Raw genomic sequence first — 23,707 nt, 5'->3', positions numbered from 1 at the left:
CCTGTGCGGCTGGGTTCCCCCCCTTTATGATCTGTGCCCTATGCAGGGTTGACTGGGAGGCTTAGCTGGGGTGTTCACATGCAAATGCGAGAGGATCAGTCTGGTGTCTCATTCACACCTTGGAGTGGGCGAAGTACCACACCTGCATCCAATCATCCAAGGTAAAAAGAGCCTGCATGGCAGAAAAGAGGTTCAGAAATGAAACAGAGAAAAAGGAGAAAGAGAGAGCTTCAGAGCAGTATTGGGTGGTGTAGCAGGATGAGCCAGCCAGTGAGTGAGTGGGAGGCTGGGTGGTCATTCATTTGGAGCAAAGGACTGCCATTCTAAGGGTTGATCGTCCCTGCGGATGATTTTTAGAAGACCAGATGCTGTGATGGTGGAGTCCTCCTCAGGGAACCAAGGTATGCCAGGGGAGAGAGAAGTAAGGAAAGGAGACAATTGACCCTGAACACTGGAGAGTAGTCATTGGGGAAGACCATGGCTGCTGCAGTCTCCACCAGCTAAGCAAGTTATGGGTGAGCCGGGGAGACACAGAGGGTTTGTATGGAGTAGAGCAGTGGTCCCCAACCTTTTTGACAGCAAGGACCACTTTATTAGATGCAAATTTTTCCACAGACCGGTCGGGGGGGTTGGGGGGGCGGGGGTGGCAGTTTTATACACAATTTACATAACATTTCTATTATTATTAAGTTATTAAGCAGTTCGCATACGTTTGCAACCTGAGATTTTTCTTCTTTTTTTGCATGTAACAAAGACATATGCTTTGCATTTGCCATTCCAACAGATTGCACATCACAAACATTAACACTGTTATCGTTTTTTTCGTGTCTGCCGTTTCTATAGGAGGGTGACAATGAGTTAAATTCCAATGGATGTTTTTCAAATGTTGACAAGCAATAAGCAAAAGGAATCACTGAAAACCACAGAAAACAAAAACAGCAAAAAAAAAAACAGTACGAGGAAAGTTCGAAGAAAAATTTTTTTTTACAATGTTTCTGTTTGGGGATCATTGTGCAAATGTGCACATCTGAGCTGCGACCACAGATCAAACTGCTCTGTGGATGATTCATTCAGGCATTTCAAGGTCACTTCATTGTAATGAAAGCATCTGCTGAATGTACTTCGTAGTAACGTGATTTCTATAGACTCGTGTCATATGGGGAAACTGTCGGGACCGTAACAATACTTTGTTGTAATACTCTCTCACCTCGGTCTCTCTCCTCTCTCTGCACCGCTGCAAAGCCCCGCCCGCCAAGCGTTCTGAAAAGTCTGAGTGAGTCTCTGTTGCCGGCAGTTCTCTCGCGGCCCGGCTGTCAGACGGCTGCGGCCCGGTAGTGGGTCACGGACCGATGGTTGGGGACCCCTGGAGTAGAGGACTCAATGACTGTTTGTTGGTTTTACTTTGGTCTTATTTTTGGATTTTCAACTTACGGACATCACTGTTTTTACTGGATTATTTATTTACTGCTCTTTGAGTCACTGCAATGTTTGGACTTTCGTTTGGGATTTTAAATATAAGCACTAAACCACTTTTGCACCAACTCCTTGCTGAATGTGTGTGTCCTCATTTGCCTGGCTCATCTTGGTATATGACTATCAATGGTTACAGGTTCAAGAGACTCATGAAAACATGGAGCCTACCTGCACTGTCAAACTTGAGCTTTGGTTCTTTTGATTTATTAATGTCCTGGTTTTAACCTCAGATTGCTACAGACTTCTTCAGCTTTCCTTTGTTTTGTTCTCATGGGTCAGTACCGTTTGCACAATACTAGACTTTATATTTGCCTTTTCCAACTCCTGGTCAAATATAAATTTTTTCTACCTTCTGTTTTTGGCAAGACAGTAACCAGGTTCTATCTTTAAAGCCATAATTTGCTGAATTTCAAACTCCAGGGGCCTCATGCATAATGCCATATACAGGCAAAAGTCGAAATGTGCATATACACATAAAAATTTAGATGCAGAAAACAGTGTGTAAGCCAACTTCCATGCATTTCCGCTACATAAATAACGGTCAACATGAAATGTAACACCTGCCGCCACACCCCGTCTCCTCCTAGAATTACACTTCTTTGAATATGCAAATCAATATGAATATTCTCTTAAGTACAGCATTCTGTGAAAAGACAATGGCAAAAGCACAGGGAAAAAAGAAAAATTTCAGTGACTGTCAAGTGGAGGCAATGAAAAAGTAATATTTGTTGGTTTAAGCAGTTGTATAAACAACAAAAGGAAGTTGATCGAAAGTTCAAGTTCAGAAAGTTGTACAGTGCCAAAAATAAAAAAAGAAGTGGTCAGATATGAAAGTCGCCATGAAAACGTAAGTGTAGCCCACCGTCTGATTGTCATATGGAAGCTTATTAGGGTACAGAGAAATTAAATAAAAAACAGGGACACAGTGGAAAAAAATGCTTGAAATATCAACTTTAATCTTGAAATTTCCACTTTAATCATTGTTTATTTTGTCATTAAAGTAAAATAGTTTAATTTACTAGTTTCTCAAATCCCATATTAACTAAAGCAGCACGTTAAATGCTTTGTTTTGTATGTGTTCTTTTATGTACTCCATTTGTGTGAATCACTACCTGCTTCTTAAACGGGCTTTCTCATACTCCGACAGGACACAGAATACATTACATTCATGATATTACAGCTCTCTGAACAAATTAAATACTAAGATGTATACTTGATGTAATTTTCATGATGATAGGAATTAAAGCATACTGTATATACAAGGGGGGAAGAGTGACGCAGTGATAGCGTTGAGTTGGCACCCTGTCCAGAGATTGTTCTTGCCTCCCGTAAGATGCTTGCTGCGCTGTGCGCGACACTCAATTAAATAATTTATTGTAGCAGTACTGTCTCTTTCAAATGTACTAACCCCCAATTCATCTCGTATCTTTTCTTTCTCCAAGTAACCAATCGCCACACAATAAGATCTTTAATAAATGTCAAGCCATCTCTAAGCTGAGAATGCCAGTTCTTCAAAACTTTTAAGGAACATTGAAATGTCTCCGTAGTACATATTTAATAATTCCATCCATCTATCCGTCCAGGGTCGAGACAATCCCAGCAAGCATACAGCGCGAGGCAGGAACAATCCCTGAACGGGGCACCACCCACTGTATCCACACGTTTAATTATTAACAGTATATATTATTTAAATGAAGTTAAAAATGTGTCTGTATAATGTAATATACATACTTTACTGCATTTCATCTTAAAAATGATGATCAAAAGCTCCAAGAAATAGTACTTGGAAATCTACATCGACTTAGAAGACAGTCATCATCATATGCAAATAAGTGCTCTCTTCTGAACTGAACTGAATTTCTTTATTGTTATTGTATGATACAATGAGATTCAATATGCAAATCCTCCATAAACTTATTTTGCTATAAAATGATAAAATAATAATAATAATAAAAATAATAATAATTACATAAAAAACAGTGAAAAATATACAATATGAAACCATAAATGGCTCAGGTTGTGCCATATTAAAACTGTAGTGAAAGTTTACAGTGAGCTACTTATTATCTTACTTATAAATTCAAATAGATCTAGAACTTGATGAATTGATGAGTGCGTTTAGAGCACTTGGGATGAAACTGTTTCTGAACCACGAGGTCCGTATAGGAAAGGCTCCGAAGCGTTTGCCATATGGAGGAAGTTCAAATAGATTGTACACATAGCTGAAGCATCATATACAAAAAGCTGTATATAACTCTCTCTGCTCTTGAAACAATCTGCCGTAGAGCTTTCCGATCAGCTGCTGTAGAACTGTGATTCCCCACTCAAATACAGTGGGTTAAAATACTCTGAGTGCACTGAGAGTAACAACGCTAAAGCAGCTATTGTATTTGGAATAGTTTGCCATTCCGTACATCATTATATTGTTACAGGTTGATTACAATCAGATGCCTTAAACTAAAAAACGATATGCAGTTAATTTCAGTGTATTTAATAAAGCCGTGTCAGGGATGTGAATCAAAAAAATAAAGGGAAATGACACATGAACAATGGCACTGCTTTGACGCTGAGTGCCGCCAGTTTGCAAAACTGAGCCGAAAATGTGCACATGCAGTGGTTTGACCTGGCATGAGAATGTGCGTGGCTTTACGGCAAGTTTCATTTTTATATGTTATGTGAGCATGGAAACGGATGTATGTAACATTTTTGTGCATATGCACTGTTTATACATGAGGCCCCAGTTCTACACCCACCCTTATGAGAGGTGGCAGAGGAAAAGACCTCTGGCTGGTTTAAGTTCACAGGTGTGGAATGAAGTTTAAAATGAACTGGAAAGGCTAAAATGAATTAGAAAGGCCCATTTTCCTTATAATCTTATAGGGGCCAAGGAATCAATGAGCAAGTTTTTGAGGTACTGTATATGGGAGATGACCCACACTGTAAGCTATACTAACTGCCCTGTCAGGAGTTTATCTTGCTGTTTTTATCAAAGAAGGTCTTGGCAGTGGCTCTCAGCTTCAAAATGTTCTCTTTGGAAACTTGTCAAGTGCACCAAACAGAGTGATTCTTTGAATATGCAAATTTATTCTTGTGGCAACCTGACACAGCAGTGCGAGTACACACATGCGGCAGCACAGCAGCACATGCACACATGCAGCTATTCAGCAGCAAAGGCTGAAGCCGCCCACAAAGAAAGGTAAAGAGTGAGAAGGGCTTACTGAAGCACTACTCGTGCCCTGCTGTCTTCACAAACAGCAAATGAACTTGCAATGAGAGCTGTGTAAGGCTGTTTTTGTTTGAGTACAGTAATCCCTCGCTATATCACGCTTCGCCTTTCACGGCTTCACTCTATCGCGGATTTTATATGTAAGCATATTTAAATATATATCGCGGATTTTTTGCTGGTTCGCGGATTTCTGCGGACAATGGGTCTTTTAATTTCTGGTACATGCCTCCTCAGTTGGTTTGCCCAGTTGATTTCATACAAGGGACGCTATTGGCAGATGGCTGAGAAGCTACCCAACTTACTTTTCTCTCTCTCTCTTGTGCTGACTTTCTCTGATCCTGACGTAGGGGGATTGAGCAGGGGGGCTGTTCACACACCTAGACGATACGGACGCTCGTCTAAAAATGCTGAAAGATTATCTTCACTTTGCTCCCTTCTGTGCAGCTGCTTCGTGAAGCGACATGCTGCACGGTGCTTCGCATACTTAAAAGCTCGAAGGGCACGTATTGATTTTTGATTATGTGTTTTTCTCTGTCTCTCTCTCTCTCTGCTCCTGACGGAGGGGGTGTGAGCTGCCGCCTTCAACTGCTTTGTGCCGCGGTGCTTCGCATACTTAAAAGCCAAACAGCCCTATTGATTTGTTTGCTTTTCTCTATCTCTCTGCCATTATCTGCTCCTGACGCGCACTCCTTTGAAGAGGAAGATATGTTTGCATTCTTTTAATTGTGAGATGGAACTGTCATCTCTGTCTTGTCATGGAGCACAGTTTAAACTTTTGAAAAAGAGACAAATATTTGTTTGCAGTGTTTGAATAAAGTTCCTGTCTCTCTACAACTTCCTGTGTTTCTGTGCAAATCTGTGACCCAAGCATGACAATATAAAAATAACCATATAAACATATGGTTTCTACTTCGGGGATTTTCACCTTTCGCGGGGGGGTCTGGAACGTAACCCCCGCGATGGAGGAGGGATTACTGTATTGGAAATATGAACACCTACACAAATCTCTGATTCATCTGTAATAATGATGTTAGGTTGAAATGCTTCATAAATTCCAAGACCTTTGCTTAGGAAGCAAGAATGATTTTGTGATAGTTGACTACACTATAACCTTCAGGACACGATTTCTTAAGTAGTGACCTGCTGGAAACAGAGTTGTAACCTAAAAATTGAGCACACTAGCTTAGTTTTTGTCGCAGTGTCATCTAGGCTGCCAGTGCTCTGAATCTGGAATACTTTTACTTTTTGTGTGAATTAAAGCATCAGTTAAATAAATGGTAATATTCAAAAACAACTCATCTTTGAAAAATCTGTACTATTGGCATGTCTAATTTAAAAATGTACACCATTTGTACTGTACTCCCCACAAGCCAAATGGCATGGGCCTTCTTGCAAATCTCAGCTTGAGCCTCTGACCATCAGATGTCCCAATTGGATATTTCGGTATTTACTATCTGGTCTATTGTCTCTGGTGTTTTCTCATCTAATCTTTCTATTTACTTTGCTCTTTTACCACAAATATTTTATCTCCCAGATCTCTTCACTCTTTTTATTTCTTCTGTCCAGCAGAGGTTATTGCCTTTCTATCTCTATCTGGGCATGGCTTATGCAGTGGCCTGCAGTATCTCCAGCAATCCACAGTATCTTTCCCTGTTTACCCTCTGGAGAACTTCTTTCTGTAATTTGGTTCTGCTTGAGCTTTAAGTGTATGAATTAATCACTCGATTAAAATATTAAGAAGTAGCATTGTACGTTGTGAAGTTGAGGGGATGGTAATCAGTGACACAATTGTGATTTCTGATTTCTGAATCTCTTCTTTACGATGTTCATGCTTTCATGTATCCTGCTGGGGTCTGCCATGTGTGTTGCACCTCTCTATCTGGACTGTATCTCTGAAAGTCCTGATGATCCCCTTTATTGGCTGATTGGAAGGAGGGCCCTGCTAGACAGTTTGAGGTTTTTCATTTTTAAAATCCAACTGCTTACACTTTTTAAAATTTCTGTCAGTTCAGTTTTAATAAAAAATGGATTGCAAATACTCAAACTTACCCCAAGAGCACATTACTAATACAGACTGTGTAAAGCCGAATGTTTCTGTGTGAGTTTCTCCAGTATGCCACTCCACCACATTGAACTTTTCTCCACCAACTTGTGCACAGATTCACTTATAATTTAGGATCTTTTTTAACCTTTTATTCTCAGTTTATTCGGCTTCCTATTTGTTTCTTCTACTTTCATAGAATAGTATTGAAACATGCATAATTAATTCCTGTTTTTCAGATTGATTTGGATCTGCTTTTGAAGACGTTAATATTTTTTCATGTCTTTGCTGACTAAGTTTTGCTTTCATTATGACATCTGACACCTCATGGGGTGGTTGTCTTGGAAACCAGCTCAGGAAGCAGAACATGTGACGTCACAAACGGATCACCTCAAGAATTGCTGGGGTAACCAAGAATGGATTAAAAACAAAACCATGGTTTTTTTTTTGTTTTTTTTTTACAGAAACTTGGCATAGGTATAGATAGAAAGATAGATAGTGTAAAAAGGGAGACAAAACAGAAAAAAGATTTGGAGATCCACCCTGTACATTGTAACAAGCAATGCTATTCAACAGGACAAGAGTATTCATAAGAGACTGAGTCACAATGTGACTGAATGAGAAGGTGAAATGGTTGGGTCTTTATAAGTGTTGGGCAGGAACAGGTGGATCCTTGGCAGAAGTGAGGTCAGTAGGAGGGTGTGGTCTGGCAGCAAAAGTGGGTGGAGCTCTAATTGGGTTTCCCTTCTGGTGATCTGTGAAAGAGGGAGAAAAGGCATTAGTGCACTTCATCAACCTCTGACTCCACATCTTGCCCTTAGACTGTGTGACAAATACATAGATAGATAGATGGATGAATAGAACTTTATTTGTCCCCAGTAGGAAATTTGGCTTTTTACTGAAGCTCTTTAAATAAATAAAGGCATAAAAGATTCTCCCCACAGTTGGTTGAGTTATATTTTAGTTCGGGGCCAAATGTTTTCCCCTGGGGAGTTGATTTATTGACCATCTCTGCCCTATTCTACCTCGAGCAATGCCATGTACCCTGTCTATTAATCAATAATCTGAAATAATGACTTGTGAAATGGCCTGATATCATACAGTCTTGGTAAGTGACATTTATATAGCACAATGAAGACACCACAGTTAATAATAAAGAGTGAGATATATCAGGTATATTATTTAGTACTCTTATATAAGGACATGTCCCATACATTGAAAAAGGCAAATGGCTCTTGCAGAATTCAATAAATTTATTTTATGAATAAGGTGTTGTGTTTGTCCTAAACCACTTCATTCTTGTGGATGTCTAGCTTCTTATTTGGTGACTGGCACACAACAAAAGCCTTGTTATGTAAGAGAAGCATAATGCTTCATCTAGGGAATGTCCTGGATAACTGAGGAATGGTGTAAGTTACACTTTATTTGTCATAAAGAGTTAATTTCTTGTTGCAGCCTAGGTTACACCCAAAGGAGGGTATCAGGTATGAGGATAGTACTGTGTGGCAGTCACGTCAAACCTTTTTGTGAGCAATTGAGCAACACCAAGGAAAGAAAAAAGCAAGAAAACTGAGCAGTCAGTGGTGTGAGTTTGAAACCTGCGTGTACCTTACTAGAAATGAAATAAGCCCTGGGAGACAGCAAGAGCAGAGCTGAGCTCAAGATAACCTGAAATGTGACAAGCAAGGTAAGAAACTGGCATAAGAATTTAAACACATTTCACACATTTTCAGTTGAATCTTTGCGGTGATAATCAAAACATAAGTAGCTGTTAAATCTGCTAAAATGAGCTTAAAGAAACCGTATTAAGCACTCCTTATAAAGGAAGAAATAAGCAAGATTCAGAACAAATGTGAATCTTTTGAGCACTGTTTTGTTATGTATAGTATTATATATTAGATACTAAAATGTGAACCTTGTCACTAATATGAAATGCTGTAGTATTTCATACATGTTGAATGCCCTGTGGCACATCTAATGATATTATCTCAGTTTGACTTCATACAAATTTGTCCAGCTTATTTATATATGTATGGTTTGCTCATTAAATAAAGGAGAAATAAGGAACAGGTTTATTCCCAATAACACAGCCGCCTTTAGTAGCTCCTGCAATTACCCTGCATTCATAATGCTCTCTAATCGCACACAGCGCTAGTGTTAATTGTTTTGAATTCCTATGTTTAGTGTGCTAAGAGTAGGAACGTCAACGTGCCACAATATAATTCATGAAGTGGTTTTGATCTTTTGTATTTGAAAATCTAGCAAGAAATGGTTTTGCTCACCAGGCCTTTCCATGACCCCATAAATGGATTAAATGGGTTTAGACAATGAATGAAAGGATAAATGTTACAAAACTGGCACCAATGGCCAACAAAGCATTGTATTTAAATACCATAGAAGAATGATCGTTTCATTTTGTAGTACTATGACCAGGAAAAATCCAGGAGCCCACAGTTAATGTTGGGGCGCCAGCAAAGGCAACCTGGTTTAACGAAAGGAAAATACAAGTATTTGTACGGCTCTTCAGACATTTAAAAGCCTGTACTGCAGCTGTTCTTGTCATCTACTCTTTGTCTTTTATTTCCGGCCCCGGGTGTGGTTAAATCTCTTGCCACAAATTCTTGTCTCCTGGGAGGTGAGTTCTTGATATTTTCTAGTTTATAATTTAAAAATGGAATAAGAATCTGAAAATCTAACAACATCACATTAAAGTTCGATAAATTCTGAAAAGAATGATACCAATCATATATATGTAGGTTTTAAAATAAGCCTGATTTAAAGCGTGACAAAAAACGTCACATAAAATCGTTACACAAAATTGTTGCACTTTTAGGCTTAGGATTTTATACATATAGAGTAGATAAAAGGACGGTCACAATTGCTTCTGTTTTACAAAACAAGTAAATGAGTAGGCTTCAGGTAGCTCAGACAGTCCTTCCACATAAAAGATGAAGGTCCAAATGAGATGCTGTGTTTTGAGCGTGCCCCTTTTATGAATGGGTGGGGCCTTCTCCAGGCCTTTGGGGTACAGTCAGGCACTGTGGATCTCAGTACGGCGTATGGAAGAGAGAGAATGGTTAGTGGCAGCGTCTCCTCCTGGCTTGGGGTGGAGTCGCTTACATGAGTTAAGACCTGAAGGAGATACCCAGGCTCACATGCGTGACAATAGCAAAACATTTTGCATGTTGCAGACTTGTGCTAAAATAATTTAAATTCAGTTTCTCCTCACTAACTCAGAATGACAAAGCAAAAACAGGATTTTAGAAATCTGCAAATTTATTAAAAACAAAAAACTGAAATATCACATTGACACAAGTATTTAGACTTTTTGCTATGACACTTGAATTGTATCTAAGGTACATTCCATTCTATTTCACATCATGGAGATGTTTTACGCCTTGTTTGGAGTCCACCTGTGGTCAACTCAATTGATTAGGAAAGACACACACCTATCTATAGAAGGTCCCGCAGTTGACCATATGTATCAGAGCAAAACCCAAGCCAAGAGGTCGAAGGAATTGCCTACAGAGCTTAGAGACAGGCACAGATATATGGAAGGCTACAAAAAACGTGAAGGTTCCCAAGAGCACAGTTGTTTTCATAATTTTTTCATGGTAGAGCTTTGGAACAACCATGACTCTAAAGCATTTGATAATTTGAAACTGGGCCCTGGGAAGGGCTATAGTAAGGAGGTGATGAAAAAACCCAATGTTCACTCTGGCGGAACGGCAGAGAACTTGTGTGGAGATACAAGAAACTTCCAGAAGGACAAAAATCACTGCAACATTTGATAGATCTGCGCTTTATGACTGTGTGACCAGTCGGAATCCTCTCCTCAGTAAAATACATGGAAGCTCGCGTGGAGTTTACAAGAAGGCACCTAAATAACTCTCAGACTGAGCAACAAGATTCTCTGGTCTGATGAAACCAAGATTAGTGTCACCTCTGGAGGAAACCAGGACCCACTATTCATCTGTGCAATACCGGTCCAATTGTGACAACATATATTTATGTAAAAAGCTTAATATGCCCTTGAGACAAATAAAGTACTATCTATCTATCTGTTGTCGTCAACTGTGATAAATGCAAGAGTTCAAATGAAAGGTTGGGGTGCTCACGGGGTCACTCCATTTATTTGACATATTAAGTAGAACCAAAATAACGGGTGCACAATGGCGCAATAAAAAACAAAAAAAACTATGCTCGTCCGTTAGCTGCAGTTAGAAGGCTCTAGAGAGTGGTGAAGCTTCAGGGTCGGAGCTCCATTGGGCAGGTGGTTTATCACCCAAATGAAATGTCTTCTTCTGGGAATGCCCCACTTTTTAAACTCATGGACTGGAAGGGGACGAGTCTGTTTCCCTCAAAGGGCATCTGTGGGTGTAAGTCAGCGATCGCATCCTCTGGTGTCCCAGGGTGGTATCACTTACCTCTGATAAGCCCTCCAATGCACATGTGTGACCCTATCTATCTATCTATCTATCTATCTATCTATCTATCTATCTATCTATCTATCTATCTATCTATCTATCTATCTATCTATCTATCTATCTATAAAAGAACAGAAAGAAGAAATCAAGAGAGATTCAATTTGATGAATTTGTTAAATGATGTGATGATTTCTTTCTACGGTTAAATATCTCCTCCATTGATACGCTCATCAATAATGAAAGGACAGAGTATACAGTAAATACAGACAAGCACTACAAATATCATTGACAATGGGCTGACCTTTTTATCTCAATACTGAATAAAGCTGTAAGCAGAAACAAAAAGAGCTATTCTTTTTAAGTAGTCACATTGTTTTAAAGTAAATAAAACAATAATGGCCCTTTTTCGAAAGTTTTCTATTGAATCTTTTGTCACATTTTTTACACTTTTACGTGGTGGTTTGGACACCTTGGCAATAACAGCACAATTTGTGTCAACAACATTGTCAAAAGGAGTAGTAGAATTACTTGTTTACAGCAGCCATCCCATGTTTGCGGAGTTTCATTTGTTGCCTTTTAACATTTTCCCAAGGCTCAACAGTCTTAAATCCATGAACTGCAATGTGGGAAAAAAGTATTGGGGCTTCCTATGTCATACTTATGACATAATATCTGGAGATAGATTCATGTGGATCTCTTTCTTGAAGGCTTAAGAGAAGATCAGTAAAAGAAAACCAGGCCTCCAAAATCCTTCCAGGTGTGATAGTCTAAAGTGTTGGTGAAAGGGATTGTTTAAAATGGGGATCTTGGGAAATTGTAGTAAATAGGGAAATTGTAGTAAATGAAGTATGCATGAAATGCAAAAAATAATTAAGGTTAGATGCGAATCTTAATGGCACAAAATAAAAAAATGCTGCATGTGATTAAATTGTTGACATTAGCATTGGGCAAAAATTGCAGATTAGTCATTACGGCAGATCTAGGAGTCAACATCAGGGAAATAAGTGGAAAGAAACCACAACACTGTTAAAAATGATATTTTACAACCAAACTTACGTGCCCTACTAAAAAACTAAAAATGAACATTTACACATAAAAGTAACAAGCCCTGGCCCTTGTGCTGCTGTCTTGGATTGAGTAGGTTATAAAAATGATGAATGGATAGGTGGAAAGAATAATTATAAAAACAATTCTATAAGACTGACAAGAAGAAGCTAGAAATGGAGCAGCTGAAACACACATAGTGTAGCATATATAAAATTATAACACGGAGAGCTGTAAAGTACAAAATAATTTACAAAGGATCACTCCTGGACAGGTGTTATAACCCACATAACTTTAGTTATTGAAAAGCAGTGAGAAAAAGTGAATAAATCTGAGTTCAAACTACATGAATTTTAAAATCCTGGGCAATTTCTACCAAGATAGAATACAATTCAATCACTGAGAAATAAGACACATTAAAAAAACAGAAAAACTGGTTTTAATAGATAAATACATATTTCATTTTTAAACACATAGACGTTTAGTTAGCTGTATGGTATTGCTGAGTGAGTGAGTAAATAAATAAGAAATAAATGAACTCACTTTAACTGAGTCTACATGTTTATATAAGTTGTGTTTATATTCATCTTGGTTAAGCACATGCCATTTTGTTTTAACACAAATGTATATCTTTATTTAAAATGCCATGTGTGTGGGTGTGTATACATGTACTATGTATGTACAGCTTGTGCACAGGTGGAAGGAATGCAGAGTGAGTCCCAAGAAATGCTGGGGTGCCAGCTGGGTCACCCTTTTTAATTGCAAAATAAATATCTAAACAAAACAGGCATGTGTAGGTGTAAAACAGAAATAACGTAACTGTATATTGCCTTCCTGGCTTCTCTAAAGAGCAGATCAGCCAGTGGGAACTTCGTTTTTTGGAAAGTCCGGCTCCAAGTGAGACGCCGACATCTGGAGGACTCTTATAGCCCTGTGACAGGAAGGGGCGGGGTTAGTAGCCGTCAAGGGGCGTCTTCTCGCTGCTGCAGGAGAGAAAAAAGATGGCACTTTTAGTGCCAGCGCCCCCTCTCACCTTGGCAGGGTGTGGCATACCTTGGATTAGATACTCTATATATTTCATACACCTTATTTCCTAATTTTCTGTTGATGACTGTTAGTGATTCTGTTCTACTCTATCCACCATTCTGTGTAAACCCCAGAGACTGTGTACAGAAATACTCAAACCAGCCCATCTGGCACCAACAATCATGCCATGATTGAAGTCATTGACATCACATATTTTTCTCCATTTCTGGGGTCTGATGTGAAGCCTGTGTCTCGTTTCTGCATTGCACAACTGCCACATGATTGGCTGATTAGATAATTGTATGGATAAGCAGGTTTACAGGTTTTCCTAATAAATTCCTCAGTATTTACAAACGTAATACAATAATAATAATAAATAAAACACAGTAAAATTTAAAAGCTTAAGTAAAGAGTTACATTTAAATAATTCAAGGTTGTTAGAAAGAAGAAATTAGAATATTGTAGCAGGGACCAATTTCCAGGAGATTATCAATCACTTGAGGGAGTTTGTGAGGAGACACAGATTTCTGGAGGAGCCCTGGACTTCAGGGAGACTTGTGTTGTCTATGACGAGCAAATCTCACTTCATAGTGTCACACTTTAACACTAACAGAGAGCTTGGAGTGTGTACGAGACTCAGTGTTACACTGTGATTGTGCAAAATGGTCAGTGATGAATGACCGATGAGCCCATTAAACTTTACCTTTAGAGAAATCAGCCTTTAAGTTAGCTGTCACGAGAGATGAGCAAAGCAGTCCATTAAATGGGAGCTGAAGAAAGCGTAATTATTACTGAACAGTTTTTTGCACATTTATGTTATTTTTTTCTATTCTAGGTGGAACTGGACATGTCCATGTGGCACAATAAAATGTTCCTGATTGTATTTGTAGCAATTTCATTTCTTTTTATTTCCCATGTGAAAATGCTTGATGAAAATGGGAACCAAAACATTTCAAAAGTAAGTAAAATCTTTGCATTCACAAATGCATTTATAAGGGAAAATAAATCTTTAAATATTATACCGTATTTTAACAGATGTGTCAGAATAAATGTGTGCATATTTCAGTAATTTTCTAACAATTTGCACATGACACATAAACCTTGGTTTGTATGTCTTAAAATATTTGGCTATTAGTTTGAATGCTAAAGAAGCACATTCTGTGACATTTACTTGTAATACTTTGAATTCAGAGTTAAAATTTTAAAACTTCTGTTTTTCCCATATTCCTTTTGTTTCCTGAACACTTTTTCTTATTTTCTGTTTTGTGATCACCTGGGGGCGTCGCAGACACAACCTCACAAACACAAGTCCCGGGTTCAAATAAATGGTTTTATTGCAAATATTACCTTTATGATGACTTCTTAATACGATTTTGCACAAGCACAATACAACAACCTACTTCTTTCCTCTTTTCCTTTTCTTCACTCCTTCCAGGCGAGCTTTGTCCAATTCCACCCAACTCAAACTCATCCTGGATGAGGCAGAGCAGCTCCTTTTATTGAAGTCCCAGGAGTACTTGTGGTTCCAGGGCATAGCCTGTAGAAAGCACTTCCGGGTCACATGGACACCTCACAAAGTAGAGATCATGGACCCCTGCAGCACCCACACAACCCAACAAGGCTGCCCCTTGGGACTATGGTTCCCAGCATGCCTTGTGGGTGTCCATACTGCTAGCGCTGTCCAGGGATGCTGCCACTTAACATGTTGGGAGAGCATGTAGCCCTGACAGGTTTTCTCTCCCTGTCCCTACATCACACCGGCCCCCCACTTGAGTATTGTTCTTTGGGCCATCCCTGCCAGAACACCATAGCATACAGTAAAATAAACTATAGGGTGGTCCAGATCTAACTATGCAACTTTTAATGCAATGCAATGCAATAATTGCATAATTAGATCTGTATGCCACCCTGTATGCTGGACCTTCATTAAGTTTTTATATTAGGGTTGGATTCATTTCTTATAGTAAATTTTGTGCATGTATTATTATATGTTGGAGGCTTTTACAAAACTGCAGGGTTTACAGAAGTGCCCAGTTTGTGAATTCTGACCGCAGACTTCTTGTTGCTACTCTGAGGTTTCATCACCTACTTGGAAAATGAGGCTTGACCTGGCCAGACTCCAAGATCAGGCTGTTTCTGACGAGTTTGCACACAGACTGTGGGAGGAACTTATGGATTTGGGTGTGACTGCCGATGGTAATGTGACGTGGGAGACCTTCCCTGACAACACCCTGAAGGTTGCTGAGGGTTGTGTTGGTGTTACCGGTGTTCCCAGAAGGAGGTGTTTCATCTCACAGGTCACTCTGGACATAATCAAGAGGAGTCACAGTGCACGGCTTGATGACAACTAGTGTCTCTACTGGGAACTGAAAAGCATGGCTGCGAGGGCTCTGCGGGCAGATAAGAAGGCATTGGTAGAGGAATCTGTGAGCAAGTGACACACCATCTGTGGTCTAGCAACCCATGTCCTGCTTACAGAGGAGTCGAAGCATTACGCGCATCCAAGTCTGTTCCTCAGAGAGTTGCTGTCAGGGTGCCTAATGGAACGGTCCTTATGGATGACACTGCAGTTGTGACCCGCTGGACTGGCTACTTTGAGCAGTTGTTCAAAGCTGATCCTCCGGCTAGAACGTTGGATATCTCTGGGTCCACGGTTCTTGAGGCTGATCCTCCAATTAGCTATGAACCACCCAATCTCACTGAGATTCCACAGGTGGTGAACAGGTGAATGTAGAGAAGGCTGCAGGGATCTGTGGTATCCAGGGTGAACTTCTCCAGGCTGGTGGTAAGGCTGTCCTCTTGACATTGCAAGCAATCTTTGCTTCCATTTATGAGACTGGCATCATCTCAACTGACTGGAAAATGGGACTTGTCGTCCCTATCTGGAAAGGGAAGGGTGATCACCTGGATTGCGGCAACTACAGGGGGATAACACTACTCTTGGTGCTGTGTAAGGTCCTTGCTAGGGTCGTCCTCAATAAGATTCGTGATCACTTGCTCACCTACCAGCAACCACAGCAGTCTGGTTTTACCCCTAAGATGTCTACCATCAACCGCATCCTGACACTGAGGGTTCTCAAGGAGCACAAAGTGAGAATATTGGCAAACTTTCTTTGCAGCGTTTGTCGATTTTCAACTCAGTTGATTGAACTTCCCTGTGGGACATCCTGAGGCTTTGTGGTATCCTCTCAAGGCTGCTGGATATCATGGACAGCCTGCACACTGGTACAGTGAGTGCTGTGCAGAGTGGAGGCAGAACCTCTGTGTTTTTCCCAGTTTATTCCGGGGTTTTGTTAGGGTGTGTTCTTGCTCCTACTCAGTGCTTGTATGGACTGGGTGTTGGGCAGGGCCATGTGGTCCAGTAGTTGTGGGGTGTCTTTTGGCGAAGAAAGATTCACTGATCTTGACTTTGCCAACGATGCTGTGATCTTCGCGGAGTCAAAAGAGGCTCTGATTGGGTGCCTCTAGAGAGACTGAGCGAGGCATCTGAGTGTCTGGTCTTGCGAGTGTCCTGGATAAAAACCAAGATCCAGGCCTTAAATGACCTCCTTGGCACAGCCATCAGCAGTGTGTCTGTCAGCGGAGTGTCGACCTTGTTGAGAGGTTTACTTACCTTGGCAGTGACATTCATGTCTCTGGTGACTCTTCCTATGAAGTCAGTAGGTGGGGGAGAGCATGGGTGGGTCATGAGGTCGCTGGAAAGGGATGTGTGGCGCTCCTGATAGCTATGAAAAAGGACGAAGGTCCAAGTCTTTAGAGTCCTGGTGCTTCCTGTCTTGCTATATGGTTGCAAGACATGGACGCTGTCCTGTGCTTCAGAGAATTCTTGGGTACCATTGGTTTGACTTTGTGTTGCTCATGGAGTCCCAAATGAGGCACATTACCTGCATTGTGAGGAAGCGTCAGTTACGGCACTATGGCCATGTGGCGTGATTCCCCGAGGGTGATCCAGCTTGCAGGACCCTCATTGTTGAGGACCTGAGTGGCTGGACCAGGTAACACCTGGCTGCTGCAGATAGATGGTCATTTCTGCAGGGTGGAACTGGACCACATGTCTACATTTGGGGGTTGCCAACCAGAATCCTGAGCTGTTTTGTCATGTGGTGGGTGGTTCTCCCCAATATGACCTGACTGACCTGATATATTATCCAATGCAGTAGGAAGATATTAGGTCATATTGTACATTCACTGCTTTGTTATTTTGTATTTGTATCCTTTCATTTATTTACAACGTATCTAATTATTTTGTGTACTGATGTGATATTATTATGAAAATATCTATTTTCTAACTGGCTTAATCCAAACTCCTAGTAATCAGAGGCAATGCCATTCTCGGTCTCGTATTTTATGTTTTCTCTTATTGCACCCACATCTCATTAGTAGCTGGAAGACCTACAGTATACCAGCATGCATTGGGAACAAAAATAACCAAACCAGCTGTTTTTTGTGTTTTCTCCATAATTGATTACTTTGAAAGGTACGTTTTTCCATGAAATTGTTTTCTTGCTACTTTTCTACACTTTTTTTCCCCCAATTTGCTTTCAGTTCCCTCATCAGCTCCATTTTTTGATGATTCTGCAAATTTACCTTTTTTCCTTTTAATATTATTCTGTGTGAGGTTTAAGTCAGGGGTTAAAGACTAAATCTTCATATAGTGATGATACAGAAAGACAATAATGGATGCATTTACATGCCTTAAATATTCAAGTGTCACAATCCAGTCAGGCAAGGAAGATTTCAACTAAAAGGCCAAATTAACAACTTGCATAACTTAAATAGCTGTCATTCTCAGAATATTGAGACAGGCAGGCGGCTGTTCCTTCTGGTGATTGAACACGAGTTGGACAGCTGTGCGGACCAGACAACAGCTATGAAAACATCAACCAGGCGCTATATGTTAGATAGATAGATAGATAGATAGATCAAAACAACACATCATGGTGAGAATGGGGAGAATAAGTCACAATGGCCTGCAATTTCAGTGTCATCCTCTTTTCTAAAAACGTTCCTAGAAATTCTATAGTGCAGCGACACCACCATTATTTTCTAAATCAAAATAAAACAAACAAAGGAAAAACATGAAATGATGGAAATTGACGAACAAAACACAGAAAGTCCCAAGGTCAGCTTTTAAAACCGTCTCTTATGTAGAAGCCTTGGACTCAGTTCCTCTGCACTCTCACCCTTCCTTCACTGGTTGCTGAGTGTGCAGTGCCACAAGACCTGTCCGCCCACATGAAAGACTTGTAACCCTTGGGGCTGGGTGAGGCCTCAGTCTGGTGCTATAGCAGGTTTGGCTGGTCACTTACGTCCTATTACGCATGCAAGCCCTGTTACGTGGATTTGTATTATTTTTAACGACTTACTGGAACAAAGATAGCCTGCAACCCTGAACTGATTGATGGATAGATGGCTGAATGGATGGATTTTTTTTTCAACTGCTAAGATGTGCAATACCTCGTCTGTGGCTTCTCATGTGAATAACTTGTTTTAACTTTTTCTTTTCCTCTTAAAATGTGCAGTATTTCTCCTATATGCTTAATATTATTATGTGAAACACTTCCTGCTCAGTGTGCTACTCTGTTTAGTAAGATATGGATTTGATAAGAGACTCAGATGTATAACATCTGTCATATTCAATTCACTGCGTACCTGTAGAGCATAGTAAATGAGAATCTTTTGCAGGTTAGTCTAATATTTTATATTCTATATTACTTAATAAGCTTATTTTTTATATTTGCTCTTCATGTTACTTGTGCCTTTGTCTATCCGTACAGATGTAACATAAGTCATTTCCTTTGGGATTAATAAAGTATTTTGATATTCTGATTCTGATGGGAATGTAAATATTTGTTCCTTGATTTTGTTTTTGTCCACCAAAAAAGGACATAAGAATCAAAAATTCAGACTTTTCATTTAAGAACTGCAGCAGTTTATCACTGAACCTGTGTGATCTGACTATACATCTGGTGCGCACTGTGCAGCAGCTCTGCACAAAGCATTTTTTAAAAACTTCTTTACAAACTGGTAACCCACTTTACATTACCAAGTTAGTGCAGTGTACGGCTGCATCAATCGGTATCTGCAAAGGAAAAAAAAAAGTTATTTCCATGCTGAAAAGGATAGAAGATAAAAGGCACAGCATTTCAGCCGTGTAGCCTCCATCAGTCGTACAACTGACAAGCAGCAAGCAGGTAACCTAAATAGGAGGGAACAAAGTCAGGGAAGATGAAAGGAGTGAAAGGTGAGAGCAGGTGAGACAAAGAGATGAAGGGTGAGATTAAAAGGCTGGTCGTTGAGACCTGGGGAAATATTAAAAATTAAAGAATTAATTTCGCTTCCCAGGTCCTCCCTGCATGGAGTTTGCATGTTCTCCCGGTGTCTGCGTGGGTTTCCTCCGGGCACTCCGGTTTCCTCCCACAGTCCAAAGACATGCAGGTTAGGTGGATTGGCGATTCTAAATTGGCCTTGGTGTGTGGGTGTGTTTGTGTGTGTCCTGCGGTGGGTTGGCACCCTGCCTGTAATTGGTTCCTGCCTTGTGCCCTGTGTTGGCTGGGATTGGCTCCAGCAGACCCCCGTGACCCTGTGTTTGGAGTCAGCGGGTTGGAAACTGGATGGATGGATGTTGTAGTAGGGTGTTTTACCGTGTTAGCCATTATGGATGTAGCGAGAAGTTAAGCAAAATGACACCTTTTATTGGTTAACTAGATTACAATATGTGAGACAACTCAGGCCCCATCTTCAAGCAAGACGTAATTTAGAAAGGCTGAAAGCTTGCATGTTGTAATCTTTTTAGTTAGCCAATAAAAGGTGTCATTTTGCTTAACTTCTTTCTAATTACATATAATTTAGATCGGTTTGCTGAGATCTGTTTTCACTTTGACATTAAAGAGTTTTTTTTTTGCTCATCACTGACAAAAAAAACCAAATTAAATCCATTACAATTCAAAGTTGGATAACAATAACATACGAACACTCCAAGGTAACTCTGTCTGACTTGTTTGACTCCTTCTTTACAGTCTGGCCTTGGTTTGGCAATTGTTATGTATTAGTTCCTACTTTGTTTTTTGATGTATTTTAACAAATCTATATCCTCATATATGAGGCTTCTATGTTTACTGAGTGGTATAATCTCTTCTTGGATTTTGTATTGAGAGTTGTCACAGCACACTGAATCTGCACTTAGTGGGGAGCGCTGTGCAAGAGCAAAGTAGTTTGTACTATTGTGTTGTATTTCTGAGGTGGCCATGATAGATTGGCCACATGGAACAATGAGGATTAGATACCAGCCAATGACAGCTGCACCATGTCTTTGGCCCAAAAATAAAACACCAATCAATAGAAACAGTAGTAGCAGCAGTTTCAGACCACCTCAGTGGTGATAACATCATCGGTGGTCACTTGAAAGAAGAAGGAAAGCTGTCAAAGTTATTTGTATGATCTAAGATGACTGAGGAATCCAATCTGGAAACCACAAACTAAAAACAAAGCATTTTATACCTTTGTATTGTATTTCTGAGGTGGCAATGATGAGGTGGCCATCTAGCTCTGTGAAGTGGATTACTTATGTTCTGTTTTGTGTGATGTGTTGTATTTACCCCATTTTATGACACCCATTGCATGTCTTCCTACCTGGGGGTCTCTCTCTGATCTGCCTTTCCTAAGATTTCTTCCATTTTTTTTCTTGCAATGATTTTTTGGAGAGTTTTTCTTGTCTTCTTAGGTAGTCAAGGCTGGGGAGCTGTCAGGATAACAGGGCTTGTTAAAGGCCATTGCGGCACTCCTTGTGTGATTTTGGGTTGTACAAGAAATACATTGTTGCTTTTGTTGAATGAATATTTGGCAGCTCAGATGTGCAGAATTTGACAAGTGAGCTAAGTGGTCCCAAAATGTCATCTGAAAAGTGTAGGAATACGCAAATATAAAACAACTTAAAATGTCTTGAAAATCCTATAGTTTAGGTACGGCAAAAATGCATCTATTCACACTTATGTAAGTAGATCTTAATAACTTTGGATCTTCGTAACACTAATAAACCATTAGTAGATTAGGCTTTTCTTCTCTGTGCGTTATTACGTATTTTAACTTTATGGTAAAACTACTTGTTACTATGAAGGATTTACAGGTTTGTAATATCAAGAGAACTGTGTCTCAGTTATGCCACCTCAGACCACTCCAAAGTGACGTTTTGTCAGCAGGTCACATTACAGAGCTGAATAAACACTTTACTGATGCTTTGTAAGTGTTATGAACACCCAAAGAAGGCTTTATTAAGGCCTTGTTACATAACAGTAAATAAGTAATATACTATACACGGTATTGTAATTTCAAAATGTTACAAAATGTCTTCCTTAGTGTCTCAACTTGATGATGATGGACAATTCCATCACCTCTTTCTGTGTGCTTTAAAGCTATCTAGGATAGTCCAATGGTGGCACAGTAGTTAGTGCTTCTGCTTCACATGTCCAGCACCTTTGTTTTACATTCTTCCTTGGGTGTATGTAAGGTTTTTTTTGGATTCTCTGGATTTTAATCCCATATTTCAAAGCTGAATGTGTTAGACTGAAATTGTCTTTGTGTCAATATGTGTTTGTGTGTAACAGAATCCTGTGGTAAACTGGCACCCCTTTTGGGTTTAGATCAATTCTTGTATCCAACTTGGTTTAAACTGGTTGGAATAAAAAGTCAAACACACATCAGTTCACTAGGCCAACTGGCACTGTGATTTATTAGGACAGTCAACGATGCTGGAATAACCTTGAAGTTCCAAGCACCCCATTTTGAATTAATACACCCTATTGTGGTAGGAGATAATAATGACTTTATTATCGTAATGAGGCATCAAATAATTTGTGCAAGATGTTCTGAATTATATAACCTGTTGTGATATTTTATAAGTTTATACATTAAATTACATTGTTACTACTTTCTTGCAGCAGGAGCAGGCAGAAGAAGGTGTGTTTGGTATCAGACAAAAACGTGCAGGTAAGTTGCGACATTACTATAATGTCATTTATTCAGATAAATATTTTATAAAACAATCAGTCTTTTATAGAAAATTGTATCAGCCTTATGGCGCGTGTGTATAAAATGATTCCAACTTCTTTTGCCTCTGTTGAAAGCAACAGTCAAGAAATCCTGAAGGGGCTGTTCATCTTTATCTGTTCATTTAGGGGTGTGGTCCTGTGCAGTGGTTAGTGCTGCTGTCTCACAGCTTTAGGAATGAGGGCACAGCTCCTGGCCTGCTACAGCCTGTATGTTATATCCAGGGCTGTTTTATCTGTGAATTCAGGTTTGCCCTGATGTTCACAAGTCTTACTTGGCCCATTATGGCATCTCATTCTGGGTTAGCACTTGTACCTACGGTAGTGTTACTAGCATGTGATGACAAAAAAAGTCTGTGAACCCTTTGAAAATATTCTGTAAATGTGTCTTAAAATATGTGTTGCTCTTCATCTAAGTTACAACAATGAACAAGCACAATCTGTTTTAACTAATAATGCACAAATTGTTGTATTGTTCCTATAAACATTAAATTAATCGTTTAGATGTTTGCAGGTCGAGGTTGAAGAAAGTCTGTGAAGCCCTAGGCTGATGACTTGAACAAAAGCTACCTGGAGTCAGGTGTTACCAAGCCTGCAGTCCAATCAATGACAAGAGATTGGGGGTGGGGCTTAGAGATACTTTCACCTATAAAGAAAGCCACAAACATTTTGAGTTTGCTATTCTGAAGCATCTGCTGATGAAAAGCTTTTGATGTGTGATGGAGGCAGAGGTGGGTAGTAACGAGTTACATTTACTCCGTTACATTTACTTGAGTAAATTTTTTAAAAAATTGTACTTCTAAGAGTAGTTTTACTGCACCACACTTTTTACTTTTACTTGAGTACATTTGTGAAGAAAAAACTCTACTCTTACTCCGCTACATTGGGGAACATTCGACTCGTTACTTTTTTTCCATTTACACATTAGATACACTATTTTTTTGCCAGAGAGAAGCTGCCAGTGGATCTACTGCATGACTGTTTCACCAATCAGACATAGCAACAATAATCACATGACTCTGTTTCATCAATCAGATGTAGCAACAATAATCACGACTCCGTTTCACCAATCAGACGTAGCCATGCAATCACATGACCACACACAAACTTCCTGCGTGTGCAGCCTGTGAGAGACTTTTTAGTCATGCGGGGCTCCTGTTTACTGCTAAATGGTCACAGCTTCACTGCAAGAACCTTGAGAGCCAACTCCTGCTGAAGCTTAACCATCACTTCACTGAGTGAACAACAAGCACGTTTTAACCAAACATGCACAGACACAGACAGTCATGGTAAAGTGAGACTTCTCGGGCGTGCACAAGCTGCCTTGTTCTAATGTTATTTTCAATCAGCTGTGCTATTTGGAGGGCAAGTGAATCTGTAGTATTATACTGTTAGTGTACAGTATATCTTGTCACTGTAAGTAGTT

General features: G+C 39.8%; 1 long non-coding RNA gene across 1 annotated transcript; it reads left to right on the top strand.

Moving 5' to 3' along the window:
* Positions 1-8,274: 8,274 nt before the first annotated feature.
* LOC127527307 (uncharacterized) lies at positions 8,275-22,222 on the top strand. The gene is made up of 3 exons (XR_007934608.1): positions 8,275-8,427; positions 14,073-14,195; positions 22,174-22,222. It is a non-coding gene; the product is annotated as an uncharacterized LOC127527307 (long non-coding RNA).
* The last annotated feature ends 1,485 nt before the right edge of the window (positions 22,223-23,707 follow it).

This window comes from Erpetoichthys calabaricus, chromosome 3 (genome assembly GCF_900747795.2).
Source record: "Erpetoichthys calabaricus chromosome 3, fErpCal1.3, whole genome shotgun sequence".
Classification (NCBI taxonomy): domain Eukaryota; kingdom Metazoa; phylum Chordata; class Cladistia; order Polypteriformes; family Polypteridae; genus Erpetoichthys; species Erpetoichthys calabaricus.
The sequence above is the reverse complement of the archived record's forward strand: the minus strand, read 5'-3'. Positions and strand labels throughout refer to the sequence as shown.